This window comes from Balaenoptera acutorostrata, chromosome 7, assembly GCF_949987535.1.
Source record: "Balaenoptera acutorostrata chromosome 7, mBalAcu1.1, whole genome shotgun sequence".
In the NCBI taxonomy this organism is placed as follows: Eukaryota; Metazoa; Chordata; class Mammalia; order Artiodactyla; family Balaenopteridae; genus Balaenoptera; species Balaenoptera acutorostrata.
Window position 1 is genome coordinate 89,137,129 of NC_080070.1, and position 18,780 is coordinate 89,155,908.

Here is an 18,780-nt window from a genome sequence, read left to right on the forward strand (position 1 = left end):
GGTTTAGCTCCTTTTCACTGCTGTGTTTCTGCCGCTTTACACCCACTTGACTCACTTACAGAGAGATATCAATACATAGGTTTTAACATTCTTACTAGTCAGATATATTCTTGAGCGGTGAATAGGGGGTGTTGAGTCCAGTTCACTGAGCAAGGAGTAGGTCTTGTCTATTACATATTGGGTTTATGGAACGGTATCTGAGCTAATTTGCAACCCTTGTTTTATGCATCACCCCACCTTTCCGTTCCCGTTAAGCAGCCATAGTGTGTTTTCTAAACGTGTGACTCTATTCTGTTTTGTAATTCAGTTCAAGTGTAGCGGTTTTTCCATTCCCTCTAAAAGTGATATCTTCTGATAAGTATCTTTTTCTGTGTGACTTATTTCACTTAGAATCGTCGTACCTAAATCCACTCATCATGCTGCTACTAGCCTTATGAGGTTGATTTCATGGCTGAGTGATATTCCATTGTACATAAGGACCACAACTTCTTTATCCATTTTTCTCTTTCCTGGGATATTTAAGGTGTAACGAAGTGGAGGTTCTTGTCAACAGAGCAGCCCTAAACTTTGGGATGCCTGTGTCTTGCTGATTTTTAGTTTTCCCAATTTATACGCCCATGAGTGGAAGTGCCCTATGCTCCGTAAGCTGAGTTTTTTAGATGTTTCAGGACACACCGTACACTTCTCCAGAGTGGCTGTTGGCAATTTACATCCCGCCCATCAGCGTAGCAAGGCTCCCGTTTCTCCATGGGCTGTCCTGCATTTCTGGTTTTGACACTTTATTCAGCATGGCCCTTTTGACCGATGGGAAGCGAGACTTCTTTGTAGCGCTGATTTGCCTTTCCAGGTTGCTTGGTTGGCCAAAAAGGGCGTATGCGTTTTTTCCTGAATATATTCAGGAAAAAACGCATACGCCCTTTTTGGCCAAGGGCATCATTGTCGAGGTTTCGCCGCTTTTCCTGTGCTTTAAAGGCGATTCGAATCTACCTCCTGAAATCTGTTTCCTGCAATTCTGCCTTGCTTTCAAATCCTCTTCGTTGCCTTCCCTCAAAATATTTGTGGCCGAGAGTTATCATTTTTACCTCTGCAGGTTTGTGAATTGCAGTGCCCCTGAGCTCCATTTTTCAACTCGCTTTCTTGGGAGCTGGCCGCAAAAGCGCAGGATTGCTTCAGGCCCTATTCTGGTTCCGGGCGCAGGCTGAGCCTGTGGGTAATTCTTCTTCCTGATGGGAAAATAGAGTGAGCTGTGCCCGTCCCAACACCTAGAGCTAGTCTCTCATTGGTTCCCCCTCTTCCCGTTCATCCTCAGGACAAATTGCAACCTGTACGGAACAGGAGGTTAAAGGTGCTGATTCTCCAAGGAGGGAGATTGCTAGTAAAGCGGCTGGAATGGCGAACCCGAGCACAAGGAGATGAGAAATTAGGTGCGTTTTAGAAACGTTTCCCGATCACACGGTGTACCATCTTCTGGGTTTCTCATGCATGTTTTCGATGTAGGAAGATGCCCTTGAACCTGGAGATTTGGGAACCCTGGGATGAGTACCACGCAGTACTCCTTTAAAGGGTCTGCGTTTGCTCCCCCAACCTCACCAAACCTCTCAGCCCCTGAGTGTCCACCCTTATGTCTCAATCAGCTGTGGGTCTAGATATGGTCAATCCAGGTGGCATCACAGCCCCTGAACGAATTTTGTAAGAATTTCTCTCTCTTTCACTGTCTTTGTTTCACGGGTTTTTTAAAGTAATTGATTTTTTTTTAAATATAAGCTAATTTTTTTTTAAGATTTCTTTAGTGATTGATTGATTGATTGATTGCTATGTTGGGTCTTCGTTTCTGTGCTAGGGCTTTCTCCAGTTGTGGCAAGTGGGGGCCACTCTTCATCGCGGTGAGCGGGCCTCTCACTATTGTGGCCTCTCTTGTGGCGGAGCACAGGCTCCAGACGCGCAGGCTCAGTAGTTGTGGCTCACGGGCCTAGTTGCTCCACGGCATGTGGGATCTTCCCAGACCAGGGCTCGAACCCGTGTTTCCTGCATTAGCAGGCAGATTCTCAACCACTGCGCAACCAGGGAAGCCGAGTAATTGATTTTTATAATGGGGTTTAGCTGCTTTTCACTGCTGTGTTTATGCCGCTTTACATCCACATGTCTCACTTACAGAGAGATATCAATACATAGGTTTTAACATTCTTACTACTCAGATATATTCTGGGGCGGTGAATAGGGGGTGTTGAGTCCAGTTCACTGAGCAAGGAGTAGGTCTTGTCTATTACATATTGGGTTTATGGAACGGTATCTGAGCTAATTTGAAACCCTTGTTTTATGCATCACGCCGCCTCTCCTTTCCCGTTAAGCAGCCATAGTGTGTTTTCTAAACGTGTGACTCCATTCTGTTTTGTAATTCAGTTCAAGTGTAGCGGTTTTTACATTCCCTCTATAAGTGATATCTTCTGATAAGTGTCTTTTTCTGTGTGACTTATTTCACTTAGAATCGTCGTACCTAAATCCACTCATCATGCTGCTACTAGCCTTATGAGGTTGATTTCATGGCTGAGTGATATTCCATTGTACATAAGGACCACAACTTCTTTATCCATTTTTCTCTTTCCTGGGATATTTAAGGTGTAACGAAGTGGAGGTTCTTGTCAACAGAGCAGCCCTAAACTTTGGGATGCCTGTGTCTTGCTGATTTTTAGTTTTCCCAATTTATACGCCCATGAGTGGAAGTGCCCTATGCTCTGTAAGCTGAGTTTTTTAGATGTTTCAGGACACACCGTACACTTCTCCAGAGTGGCTGTTGGCAATTTACATCCCGCCCATCAGCGTAGCAAGGCTCCCGTCTCTCCATGGCCTGTCCTGCATTTCTGGTTTTGACACTTTATTCAGCATGGCCCTTTTGACCGATGGGAAGCGAGACTTCTTTGTAGCGCTGATTTGCCTTTCCAGGTTGCTTGGTTGGCCAAAAAGGGCGTATGCGTTTTTTCCTGAATATATTCAGGAAAAAACGCATACGCCCTTTTTGGCCAAGGGCATCATTGTCGAGGTTTCGCCGCTTTTCCTGTGCTTTAAAGGCGATTCGAATCTACCTCCTGAAATCTGTTTCCTGCAATTCTGCCTTGCTTTCAAATCCTCTTCGTTGCCTTCCCTCAAAATATTTGTGGCCGAGAGTTATCATTTTTACCTCTGCAGGTTTGTGAATTGCAGTGCCCCTGAGCTCCATTTTTCAACTCGCTTTCTTGAAGGCTGGCCGCAAAAGCGCAGGATTGCTTCAGGCCCTATTCTGGTTCCGGGCGCAGGCTGAGCCTGTGGTTAATTCTTCTTCCTGATGGGAAAATAGAGTGGCCTGTGTCTGTCCCAACACCTAGAGCTAGTCTCTCATTGGTTCCCCCTCTTCCCGTTCATCGTCAGGACAAATTGCAACCTGTACGGAACAGGAGGTTAGAGGTGCTGATTCTCCAAGGAGGGAGATTGCTAGTAAAGCGGCTGGAATGGCGAACCCGAGCACAAGGAGATGAGAAATGAAGAGCGTTTTAGAAACGTTTCCCGATCACACGGTGTACCATCTTCTGGGTTTCTCATGCATGTTTTCGATGTAGGAAGATGCCCTTGAACCTCGAGATTTGGGACCCCTGGGATGGGTACCACGCAGTATTTCTTTAAAGGGTCTGCGTTTTCTCTCCCAACCTCACCAAACCTCTCAGCCCCTGAGTGTCCACCCTTATGTCTGAATCAGCTGTGGGTCTAGATATGGTCAATCCAGGTGGCATCACAGCCCCTGAACGAATTTTGTAAGAATTTCTCTCTCTTTCACTGTCTTTGTTTCACGGGTTTTTTAAAGTAAGTGATTTTTATAATGGGGTTTAGCTCCTTTTCACTGCTGTGTTTCTGCCGCTTTACACCCACTTGACTCACTTACAGTGAGATATCAATACATAGGTTTTAACATTCTTATTAGTCAGATATATTCTTGGGTGGTGAATAGGGGGTGTTGAGTCCAGTTCACTGAGCAAGGAGTAGGTCTTGTCTATTACATATTGGGTTTATGGAACGGTATCTGAGCTAATTTGAAACCCTTGTTTTATGCATCACCCCACCTCTCCGTTCCCGTTAAGCAGCCATAGTGTGTTTTCTAAACGTGTGACTCTATTCTGTTTTGTAATTCAGTTCAAGTGTAGCGGTTTTTCCATTCCCTCTATAAGTGATATCTTATGATAAGTGTCTTTTTCTGTGTGCCTTATTTCACTTAGAATCGTCGTAGCTAAATCCACTCATCATGCTGCTACTAGCCTTATGACGTTGATTTCATGGCTGAGTGATATTCCATTGTACATAAGGACCACAACTTCTTTATCCATTTTTCTCTTTCCTGGGATATTTAAGGTGTAACGAAGTGGAGGTTCTTGTCAACAGGGCAGCCCTAAACTTTGGGGTGCCTGTGTCTTGCTGATTTTTAGTTTTCCCAATTTATACGCCCAGGAGTGGAAGTGCCCTATGCTCTGTAAGCTGAGTTTTTTAGATGTTTCAGGACACACCGTACACTTCTCCAGAGTGGCTGTTGGCAATTTACATCCCGCCCATCAGCGTAGCAAGGCTCCCGTTTCTCCATGGCCTGTCCTGCATTTCTGGTTTTGACACTTTATTCAGCATGGCCCTTTTGACCGATGGGAAGCGAGACTTCTTTGTAGCGCTGATTTGCCTTTCCAGGTTGCTTGGTTGGCCAAAAAGGGCGTATGCGTTTTTTCCTGAATATATTCAGGAAAAAACGCATACGCCCTTTTTGGCCAAGGGCATCATTGTCGAGGTTTCGCCGCTTTTCCTGTGCTTTAAAGGCGATTAGAATCTACCTCCTGAAATCTGTTTCCTGCAATTCTGCCTTGCTTTCAAATCCTCTTCGTTGCCTTCCCTCAAAATATTTGTGGCCGAGAGTTATCATTTTTAACTCTGCAGGTTTGTGAATTGCAGTGCCCCTGAGCTCCATTTTTCAACTCGCTTTCTTGGGAGCTGGCCGCAAAAGCGCAGGATTGCTTCAGGCCCTATTCTGGTTCCGGGCGCAGGCTGAGCCTGTGGTTAATTCTTCTTCCTGATGGAAAATAGAGTGGCCTGTGTCTGTCCCAACACCTAGAGCTAGTCTCTCATTGGTTCCCCCTCTTCCCGTTCATCGTCAGGACAAATTGCAACCTGTACGGAACAGGAGGTTACAGGCGCTGATTCTCCAAGGAGGGAGATTGCTAGTAAAGCGGCTGGAATGGCGAACCCGAGCACAAGGAGATGAGAAATGAAGAGCGTTTTAGAAACGTTTCCCGATCACACGGTGTACCATCTTCTGGGTTTCTCATGCATGTTTTCGATGTAGGAAGATGCCCTTGAACCTCGAGATTTGGGACCCCTGGGATGGGTACCACGCAGTATTTCTTTAAAGGGTCTGCGTTTTCTCTCCCAACCTCACCAAACCTCTCAGCCCCTGAGTGTCCACCCTTATGTCTGAATCAGCTGTGGGTCTAGATATGGTCAATCCAGGTGGCATCACAGCCCCTGAACGAATTTTGTAAGAATTTCTCTCTCTTTCACTGTCTTTGTTTCACGGGTTTTTTAAAGTAAGTGATTTTTATAATGGGGTTTAGCTCCTTTTCACTGCTGTGTTTCTGCCGCTTTACACCCACTTGACTCACTTACAGTGAGATATCAATACATAGGTTTTAACATTCTTATTAGTCAGATATATTCTTGGGTGGTGAATAGGGGGTGTTGAGTCCAGTTCACTGAGCAAGGAGTAGGTCTTGTCTATTACATATTGGGTTTATGGAACGGTATCTGAGCTAATTTGAAACCCTTGTTTTATGCATCACCCCACCTCTCCGTTCCCGTTAAGCAGCCATAGTGTGTTTTCTAAACGTGTGACTCTATTCTGTTTTGTAATTCAGTTCAAGTGTAGCGGTTTTTCCATTCCCTCTATAAGTGATATCTTATGATAAGTGTCTTTTTCTGTGTGCCTTATTTCACTTAGAATCGTCGTAGCTAAATCCACTCATCATGCTGCTACTAGCCTTATGACGTTGATTTCATGGCTGAGTGATATTCCATTGTACATAAGGACCACAACTTCTTTATCCATTTTTCTCTTTCCTGGGATATTTAAGGTGAAATGAAGTGGAGGCTCTTGTCAACAGGGCAGCCCTAAACTTTGGGGTGCCTGTGTCTTGCTGATTTTTAGTTTTCCCAATTTATACGCCCAGGAGTGGAAGTGCCCTATGCTCTGTAAGCTGAGTTTTTTAGATGTTTCAGGACACACCGTACACTTCTCCAGAGTGGCTGTTGGCAATTTACATCCCGCCCATCAGCGTAGCAAGGCTCCCGTTTCTCCATGGCCTGTCCTGCATTTCTGGTTTTGACACTTTATTCAGCATGGCCCTTTTGACCGATGGGAAGCGAGACTACTTTGTAGCGCTGATTTGCCTTTCCAGGTTGCTTGGTTGGCCAAAAAGGGCGTATGCGTTTTTTCCTGAATATATTCAGGAAAAAACGCATACGCCCTTTTTGGCCAAGGGCATCATTGTCGAGGTTTCGCCGCTTTTCCTGTGCTTTAAAGGCGATTCGAATCTACCTCCTGAAATCTGTTTCCTGCAATTCTGCCTTGCTTTCAAATCCTCTTCGTTGCCTTCCCTCAAAATATTTGTGGCCGAGAGTTATCATTTTTAACTCTGCAGGTTTGTGAATTGCAGTGCCCCTGAGCTCCATTTTTCAACTCGCTTTCTTGGGAGCTGGCCGCAAAAGCGCAGGATTGCTTCAGGCCCTATTCTGGTTCCGGGCGCAGGCTGAGCCTGTGGTTAATTCTTCTTCCTGATGGGAAAATAGAGTGGCCTGTGTCTGTCCCAACACCTAGAGCTAGTCTCTCATTGGTTCCCCCTCTTCCCGTTCATCGTCAGGACAAATTGCAACCTGTACGGAACAGGAGGTTAGAGGTGCTGATTCTCCAAGGAGGGAGATTGCTAGTAAAGCGGCTGGAATGGCGAACCCGAGCACAAGGAGATGAGAAATGAAGAGCGTTTTAGAAACGTTTCCCGATCACACGGTGTACCATCTTCTGGGTTTCTCATGCATGTTTTCGATGTAGGAAGATGCCCTTGAACCTCGAGATTTGGGACCCCTGGGATGGGTACCACGCAGTATTTCTTTAAAGGGTCTGCGTTTTCTCTCCCAACCTCACCAAACCTCTCAGCCCCTGAGTGTCCACCCTTATGTCTGAATCAGCTGTGGGTCTAGATATGGTCAATCCAGGTGGCATCACAGCCCCTGAACGAATTTTGTAAGAATTTCTCTCTCTTTCACTGTCTTTGTTTCACGGGTTTTTTAAAGTAAGTGATTTTTATAATGGGGTTTAGCTCCTTTTCACTGCTGTGTTTCTGCCGCTTTACACCCACTTGACTCACTTACAGTGAGATATCAATACATAGGTTTTAACATTCTTATTAGTCAGATATATTCTTGGGTGGTGAATAGGGGGTGTTGAGTCCAGTTCACTGAGCAAGGAGTAGGTCTTGTCTATTACATATTGGGTTTATGGAACGGTATCTGAGCTAATTTGAAACCCTTGTTTTATGCATCACCCCACCTCTCCGTTCCCGTTAAGCAGCCATAGTGTGTTTTCTAAACGTGTGACTCTATTCTGTTTTGTAATTCAGTTCAAGTGTAGCGGTTTTTCCATTCCCTCTATAAGTGATATCTTATGATAAGTGTCTTTTTCTGTGTGCCTTATTTCACTTAGAATCGTCGTAGCTAAATCCACTCATCATGCTGCTACTAGCCTTATGACGTTGATTTCATGGCTGAGTGATATTCCATTGTACATAAGGACCACAACTTCTTTATCCATTTTTCTCTTTCCTGGGATATTTAAGGTGTAACGAAGTGGAGGTTCTTGTCAACAGAGCAGCCCTAAACTTTGGGGTGCCTGTGTCTTGCTGATTTTTAGTTTTCCCAATTTATACGCCCAGGAGTGGAAGTGCCCTATGCTCTGTAAGCTGAGTTTTTTAGATGTTTCAGGACACACCGTACACTTCTCCAGAGTGGCTGTTGGCAATTTACATCCCGCCCATCAGCGTAGCAAGGCTCCCGTTTCTCCATGGCCTGTCCTGCATTTCTGGTTTTGACACTTTATTCAGCATGGCCCTTTTGACCGATGGGAAGCGAGACTTCTTTGTAGCGCTGATTTGCCTTTCCAGGTTGCTTGGTTGGCCAAAAAGGGCGTATGCGTTTTTTCCTGAATATATTCAGGAAAAAACGCATACGCCCTTTTTGGCCAAGGGCATCATTGTCGAGGTTTCGCCGCTTTTCCTGTGCTTTAAAGGCGATTCGAATCTAGCTCCTGAAATCTGTTTCCTGCAATTCTGCCTTGCTTTCAAATCCTCTTCGTTGCCTTCCCTCAAAATATTTGTGGCCGAGAGTTATCATTTTTAACTCTGCAGGTTTGTGAATTGCAGTGCCCCTGAGCTCCATTTTTCAACTCGCTTTCTTGAAGGCTGGCCGCAAAAGCGCAGGATTGCTTCAGGCCCTATTCTGGTTCCGGGCGCAGGCTGAGCCTGTGGTTAATTCTTCTTCCTGATGGGAAAATAGAGTGGCCTGTGTCTGTCCCAACACCTAGAGCTAGTCTCTCATTGGTTCCCCCTCTTCCCGTTCATCGTAAGGACAAATTGCAACCTGTACGGAACAGGAGGTTAGAGGTGCTGATTCTCCAAGGAGGGAGATTGCTAGTAAAGCGGCTGGAATGGCGAACCCGAGCACAAGGAGATGAGAAATGAAGAGCGTTTTAGAAACGTTTCCCGATCACACGGTGTACCATCTTCTGGGTTTCTCATGCATGTTTTCGATGTAGGAAGATGCCCTTGAACCTCGAGATTTGGGACCCCTGGGATGGGTACCACGCAGTATTTCTTTAAAGGGTCTGCGTTTTCTCTCCCAACCTCACCAAACCTCTCAGCCCCTGAGTGTCCACCCTTATGTCTGAATCAGCTGTGGGTCTAGATATGGTCAATCCAGGTGGCATCACAGCCCCTGAACGAATTTTGTAAGAATTTCTCTCTCTTTCACTGTCTTTGTTTCACGGGTTTTTTAAAGTAAGTGATTTTTATAATGGGGTTTAGCTCCTTTTCACTGCTGTGTTTCTGCCGCTTTACACCCACTTGACTCACTTACAGAGAGATATCAATACATAGGTTTTAACATTCTTATTAGTCAGATATATTCTTGGGTGGTGAATAGGGGGTGTTGAGTCCAGTTCACTGAGCAAGGAGTAGGTCTTGTCTATTACATATTGGGTTTATGGAACGGTATCTGAGCTAATTTGAAACCCTTGTTTTATGCATCACCCCACCTCTCCGTTCCCGTTAAGCAGCCATAGTGTGTTTTCTAAACGTGTGACTATTCTGTTTTGTAATTCAGTTCAACTGTAGCGGTTTTTCCATTCCCTCTATAAGTGATATCTTATGATAAGTGTCTTTTTCTGTGTGCCTTATTTCACTTAGAATCGTCGTAGCTAAATCCACTCATCATGCTGCTACTAGCCTTATGACGTTGATTTCATGGCTGAGTGATATTCCATTGTACATAAGGACCACAACTTCTTTATCCATTTTTCTCTTTCCTGGGATATTTAAGGTGTAACGAAGTGGAGGTTCTTGTCAACAGGGCAGCCCTAAACTTTGGGGTGCCTGTGTCTTGCTGATTTTTAGTTTTCCCAATTTATACGCCCACGAGTGGAAGTGCCCTATGCTCTGTAAGCTGAGTTTTTTAGATGTTTCAGGACACACCGTACACTTCTCCAGAGTGGCTGTTGGCAATTTACATCCCGCCCATCAGCGTAGCAAGGCTCCCGTTTCTCCATGGCCTGTCCTGCATTTCTGGTTTTGACACTTTATTCAGCATGGCCCTTTTGACCGATGGGAAGCGAGACTTCTTTGTAGCGCTGATTTGCCTTTCCAGGTTGCTTGGTTGGCCAAAAAGGGCATATGCGTTTTTTCCTGAATATATTCAGGAAAAAACGCATACGCCCTTTTTGGCCAAGGGCATCATTGTCGAGGTTTCGCCGCTTTTCCTGTGCTTTAAAGGCGATTCGAATCTACCTCCTGAAATCTGTTTCCTGCAATTCTAACTTGCTTTCAAATCCTCTTCGTTGCCTTCCCTCAAAATATTTGTGGCCGAGAGTTATCATTTTTAACTCTGCAGGTTTGTGAATTGCAGTGCCCCTGAGCTCCATTTTTCAACTCGCTTTCTTAGGAGCTGGCCGCAAAAGCGCAGGATTGCTTCAGGCCCTATTCTGGTTCCGGGCGCAGGCTGAGCCTGTGGTTAATTCTTCTTCCTGAGGGGAAAATAGAGTGAGCTGTGCCTGTCCCAACACCTAGAGCTAGTCTCTCATTGGTTCCCCCTCTTCCCCTTCATCCTCAGGACGAATTGCAACTTGTACGGAACAGGAGGGTAAAGGTGCTGATTCTCCAAGGAGGGAGATTGCTAGTAAAGCGGCTGGAATGGCGAACCCGAGCACAAGGAGATGAGAAATGAGGTGCGTTTTAGAAACGTTTCCCGATCACACGGTGTACCATCTTCTGGGTTTCTCATGCATGTTTTCGATGTAGGAAGATGCCCTTGAACCTGGAGATTTGGGACCCCTGGGATGAGTACCACGCAGTATTCCTTTAAAGGGTCTGCGTTTGCTCCCCCAACCTCACCAAACCTCTCAGCCCCTGAGTGTCCACCCTTATGTCTCAATCACCTGTGGGTCTAGGTATGGTCAATCCAGGTGGCATCACAGCCCTTGAACGAATTTTGTAAGAATTTCTCTCTCTTTCACTGTCTTTGTTTCACGGGTTTTTTAAAGTAAGTGATTTTTATAATGGGGTTTAGCTCCTTTTCACTGCTGTGTTTCTGCCGCTTTACACCCACTTGACTCACTTACAGAGAGATATCAATACATAGGTTTTAACATTCTTATTAGTCAGATATATTCTTGGGTGGTGAATAGGGGGTGTTGAGTCCAGTTCACTGAGCAAGGAGTAGGTCTTGTCTATTACATATTGGGTTTATGGAACGGTATCTGAGCTAATTTGAAATCCTTGTTTTATGCATCACCCCACCTCTCCGTTCCCGTTAAGCAGCCATAGTGTGTTTTCTAAACGTGTGACTCTATTCTGTTTTGTAATTCAGTTCAAGTGTAGCGGTTTTTCCATTCCCTCTATAAGTGATATCTTATGATAAGTGTCTTTTTCTGTGTGCCTTATTTCACTTAGAATCGTCGTAGCTAAATCCACTCATCATGCTGCTACTAGCCTTATGACGTTGATTTCATGGCTGAGTGATATTCCATTGTACATAAGGACCACAACTTCTTTATCCATTTTTCTCTTTCCTGGGATATTTAAGGTGTAAGGAAGTGGAGGTTCTTGTCAACAGGGCAGCCGTAAACTTTGGGGTGCCTGTGTCTTGCTGATTTTTAGTTTTCCCAATTTATACGCCCATGAGTGGAAGTGCCCTATGCTCTGTAAGCTGAGTTTTTTAGATGTTTCAGGACACACCGTACACTTCTCCAGAGTGGCTGTTGGCAATTTACATCCCGCCCATCAGCGTAGCAAGGCTCCCGTTTCTCCATGGCCTGTCCTGCATTTCTGGTTTTGACACTTTATTCAGCATGGCCCTTTTGACCGATGGGAAGCGAGACTTCTTTGTAGCGCTGATTTGCCTTTCCAGGTTGCTTGGTTGGCCAAAAAGGGCGTATGCGTTTTTTCCTGAATATATTCAGGAAAAAACGCATACGCCCTTTTTGGCCAAGGGCATCATTGTCGAGGTTTCGCCGCTTTTCCTGTGCTTTAAAGGCGATTCGAATCTACCTCCTGAAATCTGTTTCCTGCAATTCTGCCTTGCTTTCAAATCCTCTTCGTTGCCTTCCCTCAAAATATTTGTGGCCGAGAGTTATCATTTTTAACTCTGCAGGTTTGTGAATTGCAGTGCCCCTGAGCTCCATTTTTCAACTCGCTTTCTTGGGAGCTGGCCGCAAAAGCGCAGGATTGCTTCAGGCCCTATTCTGGTTCCGGGCGCAGGCTGAGCCTGTGGTTAATTCTTCTTCCTGATGGGAAAATAGAGTGAGCTGTGCCTGTCCCAACACCTAGAGCTAGTCTCTCATTGGATCCCCCTCTTCCCGTTCATCGTCAGGACAAATTGCAACCTGTACGGAACAGGAGGTTAGAGGTGCTGATTCTCCAAGGAGGGAGATTGCTAGTAAAGCGGCTGGAATGGCGAACCCGAGCACAAGGAGATGAGAAATGAAGAGCGTTTTAGAAACGTTTCCCGATCACACGGTGTACCATCTTCTGGGTTTCTCATGCATGTTTTCGATGTAGGAAGATGCCCTTGAACCTCGAGATTTGGGACCCCTGGGATGGGTACCACGCAGTATTTCTTTAAAGGGTCTGCGTTTTCTCTCCCAACCTCACCAAACCTCTCAGCCCCTGAGTGTCCACCCTTCTGTCTGAATCAGCTGTGGGTCTAGATATGGTCAATCCAGGTGGCATCACAGCCCCTGAACGAATTTTGTAAGAATTTCTCTCTCTTTCACTGTCTTTGTTTCACGGGTTTTTTAAAGTAAGTGATTTTTATAATGGGGTTTAGCTCCTTTTCACTGCTGTGTTTCTGCCGCTTTACACCCACTTGACTCACTTACAGTGAGATATCAATACATAGGTTTTAACATTCTTATTAGTCAGATATATTCTTGGGTGGTGAATAGGGGGTGTTGAGTCCAGTTCACTGAGCAAGGAGTAGGTCTTGTCTATTACATATTGGGTTTATGGAACGGTATCTGAGCTAATTTGAAACCCTTGTTTTATGCATCACCCCACCTCTCCGTTCCCGTTAAGCAGCCATAGTGTGTTTTCTAAACGTGTGACTCTATTCTGTTTTGTAATTCAGTTCAAGTGTAGCGGTTTTTCCATTCCCTCTATAAGTGATATCTTATGATAAGTGTCTTTTTCTGTGTGCCTTATTTCACTTAGAATCGTCGTAGCTAAATCCACTCATCATGCTGCTACTAGCCTTATGACGTTGATTTCATGGCTGAGTGATATTCCATTGTACATAAGGACCACAACTTCTTTATCCATTTTTCTCTTTCCTGGGATATTTAAGGTGTAACGAAGTGGAGGTTCTTGTCAACAGGGCAGCCCTAAACTTTGGGGTGCCTGTGTCTTGCTGATTTTTAGTTTTCCCAATTTATACGCCCAGGAGTGGAAGTGCCCTATGCTCTGTAAGCTGAGTTTTTTAGATGTTTCAGGACACACCGTACACTTCTCCAGAGTGGCTGTTGGCAATTTACATCCCGCCCATCAGCGTAGCAAGGCTCCCGTTTCTCCATGGCCTGTCCTGCATTTCTGGTTTTGACACTTTATTCAGCATGGCCCTTTTGACCGATGGGAAGCGAGACTTCTTTGTAGCGCTGATTTGCCTTTCCAGGTTGCTTGGTTGGCCAAAAAGGGCGTATGCGTTTTTTCCTGAATATATTCAGGAAAAAACGCATACGCCCTTTTTGGCCAAGGGCATCATTGTCGAGGTTTCGCCGCTTTTCCTGTGCTTTAAAGGCGATTCGAATCTACCTCCTGAAATCTGTTTCCTGCAATTCTGCCTTGCTTTCAAATCCTCTTCGTTGCCTTCCCTCAAAATATTTGTGGCCGAGAGTTATCATTTTTAACTCTGCAGGTTTGTGAATTGCAGTGCCCCTGAGCTCCATTTTTCAACTCGCTTTCTTGAAGGCTGGCCGCAAAAGCGCAGGATTGCTTCAGGCCCTATTCTGGTTCCGGGCGCAGGCTGAGCCTGTGGTTAATTCTTCTTCCTGATGGGAAAATAGAGTGGCCTGTGTCTGTCCCAACACCTAGAGCTAGTCTCTCATTGGTTCCCCCTCTTCCCGTTCATCGTCAGGACAAATTGCAACCTGTACGGAACAGGAGGTTAAAGGTGCTGATTCTCCAAGGAGGGAGATTGCTAGTAAAGCGGCTGGAATGGCGAACCCGAGCACAAGGAGATGAGAAATGAGGTGCGTTTCAGAAACGTTTCCCGATCACACGGTGTACCATCTTCTGGGTTTCTCATGCATGTTTTCGATGTAGGAAGATGCCCTTGAACCTGGAGATTTGGGACCCCTGGGATGAGTACCACGCAGTATTCCTTTAAAGGGTCTGCGTTTGCTCCCCCAACCTCACCAAACCTCTCAGCCCCTGAGTGTCCACCCTTATGTCTCAATCAGCTGTGGGTCTAGATATGGTTAATCCAGGTGGCATCACAGCCCCTGAACGAATTTTGTAAGAATTTCTCTCTCTTTCACTGTCTTTGTTTCACGGGTTTTTTAAAGTAATTGATTTTTTTTAAATATAAGCTAATTTTTTTTTAAGATTTCTTTAGTGATTGATTGATTGATTGATTGCTAGGTTGGGTCTTCGTTTCTGTGCTAGGGCTTTCTCCAGTTGTGGCAAGTGGGGGCCACTCTTCATCGCGGTGCGCGGGCCTCTCACTATTGTGGCCTCTCTTGTGGCGGAGCACAGGCTCCAGACGCGCAGGCTCAGTAGTTGTGGCTCACGGGCCTAGTTGCTCCACGGCATGTGGGATCTTCCCAGACCAGGGCTCGAACCCGTGTTTCCTGCATTAGCAGGCAGATTCTCAACCACTGCGCAACCAGGGAAGCCCAGTAATTGATTTTTATAATGGGGTTTAGCTGCTTTTCACTGCTGTGTTTATGCCGCTTTACATCCACGTGTCTCACTTACAGAGAGATATCAGTACATAGGTTTTAAGATTCTTACTAGTCAGATATATTCTACGGCGGTGAATAGGGGATGTTGAGTCCAGTTCACTGAGCAAGGAGTAGGTCTTGTCTATTACATATTGGGTTTATGGAACGGAATCTGAGCTAATTTCAAACCCTTGTTTTATGCATCACCCCACCTCTCCTTTCCCGTTAAGCAGCCATAGTGTGTGTTCTAAACGTGTGACTCTGTTCTGTTTTGTAATTCAGTTCAAGTGTAGCGGTTTTTACATTCCCTCTAAAAGTGATATCTTAGGATCAGTGTCTTTTTCTGTGTGCCTTATTTCACTTAGAATCGTCGTAGCTAAATCCACTCATCATGCTGCTACTAGCCTTATGACGTTGATTTCATGGCTGAGTGATATTCCATTGTACATAAGGACCACAACTTCTTTATCCATTTTTCTCTTTCCTGGGATATTTAAGGTGAAATGAAGTGGAGGCTCTTGTCAATAGGGCAGCCCTAAACTTTGGGGTGCCTGTGTCTTGCTGATTTTTAGTTTTCCCAATTTATACGCCCATGAGTGGAAGTGCCCTATGCTCTGTAAGCTGAGTTTTTTAGATGTTTCAGGACACACCGTACACTTCTCCAGAGTGGCTGTTGGCAATTTACATCCCACCCATCAGCGTAGCAAGGCTCCCGTTTCTCCATGGCCTGTCCTGCATTTCTGGTTTTGATACTTCATTCAGCATGGCCCTTTTGACCGATGGGAAGCGAGACTTCTTTGTAGCGCTGATTTGCCTTTCCAGGTTGCTTGGTTGGCCAAAAAGGGCGTATGCGTTTTTTCCTGAATATATTCAGGAAAAAACGCATACGCCCTTTTTGGCCAAGGGCATCATTGTCGAGGTTTCGCCGCTTTTCCTGTGCTTTAAAGGCGATTCGAATCTACCTCCTGAAATCTGTTTCCTGCAATTCTGCCTTGCTTTCAAATCCTCTTCGTTGCCTTCCCTCAAAATATTTGTGGCCGAGAGTTATCATTTATAACTCTGCAGGTTTGTGAATTGCAGTGCCCCTGAGCTCCATTTTTCAACTCGCTTTCTTGGGAGCTGGCCGCAAAACCGCAGGATTGCTTCAGGCCCTATTCTGGTTCCGGGCGCAGGCTGAGCCTGTGGTTAATTCTTCTTCCTGATGGGAAAATAGAGTGGCCTGTGTCTGTCCCAACACCTAGAGCTAGTCTCTCATTGGTTCCCCCTCTTCCCGTTCATCGTCAGGACAAATTGCAACCTGTACGGAACAGGAGGTTAGAGGTGCTGATTCTCCAAGGAGGGAGATTGCTAGTAAAGCGGCTGGAATGGCGAACCCGAGCACAAGGAGATGAGAAATGAAGAGCGTTTTAGAAACGTTTCCCGATCACACGGTGTACCATCTTCTGGGTTTCTCATGCATGTTTTCGATGTAGGAAGATGCCCTTGAACCTCGAGATTTGGGACCCCTGGGATGGGTACCACGCAGTATTTCTTTAAAGGATCTGCGTTTTCTCTCCCAACCTCACCAAACCTCTCAGCCCCTGAGTGTCCACCCTTATGTCTGAATCAGCTGTGGTTCTAGATATGGTCAATCCAGGTGGCATCACAGCCCCTGAACGAATTTTGTAAGAATTTCTCTCTCTTTCACTGTCTTTGTTTCACGGGTTTTTTAAAGTAAGTGATTTTTATAATGGGGTTTAGCTCCTTTTCACTGCTGTGTTTCTGCCGCTTTACATCCACTTGACTCACTTACAGTGAGATATCAATACATAGGTTTTAACATTCTTATTAGTCAGATATATTCTTGGGTGGTGAATAGGGGGTGTTGAGTCCAGTTCACTGAGCAAGGAGTAGGTCTTGTCTATTACATATTGGGTTTATGGAACGGTATCTGAGCTAATTTGAAACCCTTGTTTTATGCATCACCCCACCTCTCCGTTCCCGTTAAGCAGCCATAGTGTGTTTTCTAAACGTGTGACTCTATTCTGTTTTGTAATTCAGTTCAAGTGTAGCGGTTTTTCCATTCCCTCTATAAGTGATATCTTATGATAAGTGTCTTTTTCTGTGTGCCTTATTTCACTTAGAATCGTCGTAGCTAAATCCACTCATCATGCTGCTACTAGCCTTATGACGTTGATTTCATGGCTGAGTGATATTCCATTGTACATAAGGACCACAACTTCTTTATCCATTTTTCTCTTTCCTGGGATATTTAAGGTGAAATGAAGTGGAGGCTCTTGTCAACAGGGCAGCCCTAAACTTTGGGGTGCCTGTGTCTTGCTGATTTTTAGTTTTCCCAATTTATACGCCCAGGAGTGGAAGTGCCCTATGCTCTGTAAGCTGAGTTTTTTAGATGTTTCAGGACACACCGTACACTTCTCCAGAGTGGCTGTTGGCAATTTACATCCCGCCCATCAGCGTAGCAAGGCTCCCGTTTCTCCATGGCCTGTCCTGCATTTCTGGTTTTGACACTTTATTCAGCATGGCCCTTTTGACCGATGGGAAGCGAGACTTCTTTGTAGCGCTGATTTGCCTTTCCAGGTTGCTTGGTTGGCCAAAAAGGGCGTATGCGTTTTTTCCTGAATATATTCAGGAAAAAACGCATACGCCCTTTTTGGCCAAGGGCATCATTGTCGAGGTTTCGCCGCTTTTCCTGTGCTTTAAAGGCGATTCGAATCTACCTCCTGAAATCTGTTTCCTGCAATTCTGCCTTGCTTTCAAATCCTCTTCGTTGCCTTCCCTCAAAATATTTGTGGCCGAGAGTTATCATTTTTAACTCTGCAGGTTTGTGAATTGCAGTGCCCCTGAGCTCCATTTTTCAACTCGCTTTCTTGAAGGCTGGCCGCAAAAGCGCAGGATTGCTTCAGGCCCTATTCTGGTTCCGGGCGCAGGCTGAGCCTGTGGTTAATTCTTCTTCCTGATGGGAAAATAGAGTGGCCTGTGTCTGTCCCAACACCTAGAGCTAGTCTCTCATTGGTTCCCCCTCTTCCCGTTCATCGTCAGGACAAATTGCAACCTGTACGGAACAGGAGGTTAGAGGCGCTGATTCTCCAAGGAGGGAGATTGCTAGTAAAGCGGCTGGAATGGCGAACCCGAGCACAAGGAGATGAGAAATGAAGAGCGTTTTAGAAACGTTTCCCGATCACACGGTGTACCATCTTCTGGGTTTCTCATGCATGTTTTCGATGTAGGAAGATGCCCTTGAACCTCGAGATTTGGGACCCCTGGGATGGGTACCACGCAGTATTTCTTTAAAGGGTCTGCGTTTTCTCTCCCAACCTCACCAAACCTCTCAGCCCCTGAGTGTCCACCCTTCTGTCTGAATCAGCTGTGGGTCTAGATATGGTCAATCCAGGTGGCATCACAGCCCCTGAACGAATTTTGTAAGAATTTCTGTCTCTTTCACTGTCTTTGTTTCACGGGTTTTTTAAAGTAAGTGATTTTTATAATGGGGTTTAGCTCCTTTTCACTGCTGTGTTTCTGCCGCTTTACACCCACTTGACTCACTTACAGAGAGATATCAATACATAGGTTTTAACATTCTTACTAGTCAGATATATTCTTGAGCGGTGAATAGGGGGTGTTGAGTCCAGTTCACTGAGCAAGGAGTAGGTCTTGTCTATTACATATTGGGTTTATGGAACGGTATCTGAGCTAATTTGAAACCCTTGTTTTATGCATCACCCCACCTCTCCGTTCCCGTTAAGCAGCCATAGTGTGTTTTCTAAACGTGTGACTCTATTCTGTTTTGTAATTCAGTTCAAGTGTAGCGGTTTTTCCATTCCCTCTAAAAGTGATATCTTCTGATAAGTATCTTTTTCTGTGTGACTTATTTCACTTAGAATCGTCGTACCTAAATCCACTCATCATGCTGCTACTAGCCTTATGAGGTTGATTTCATGGCTGAGTGATATTCCATTGTACATAAGGACCACAACTTCTTTATCCATTTTTCTCTTTCCTGGGATATTTAAGGTGTAACGAAG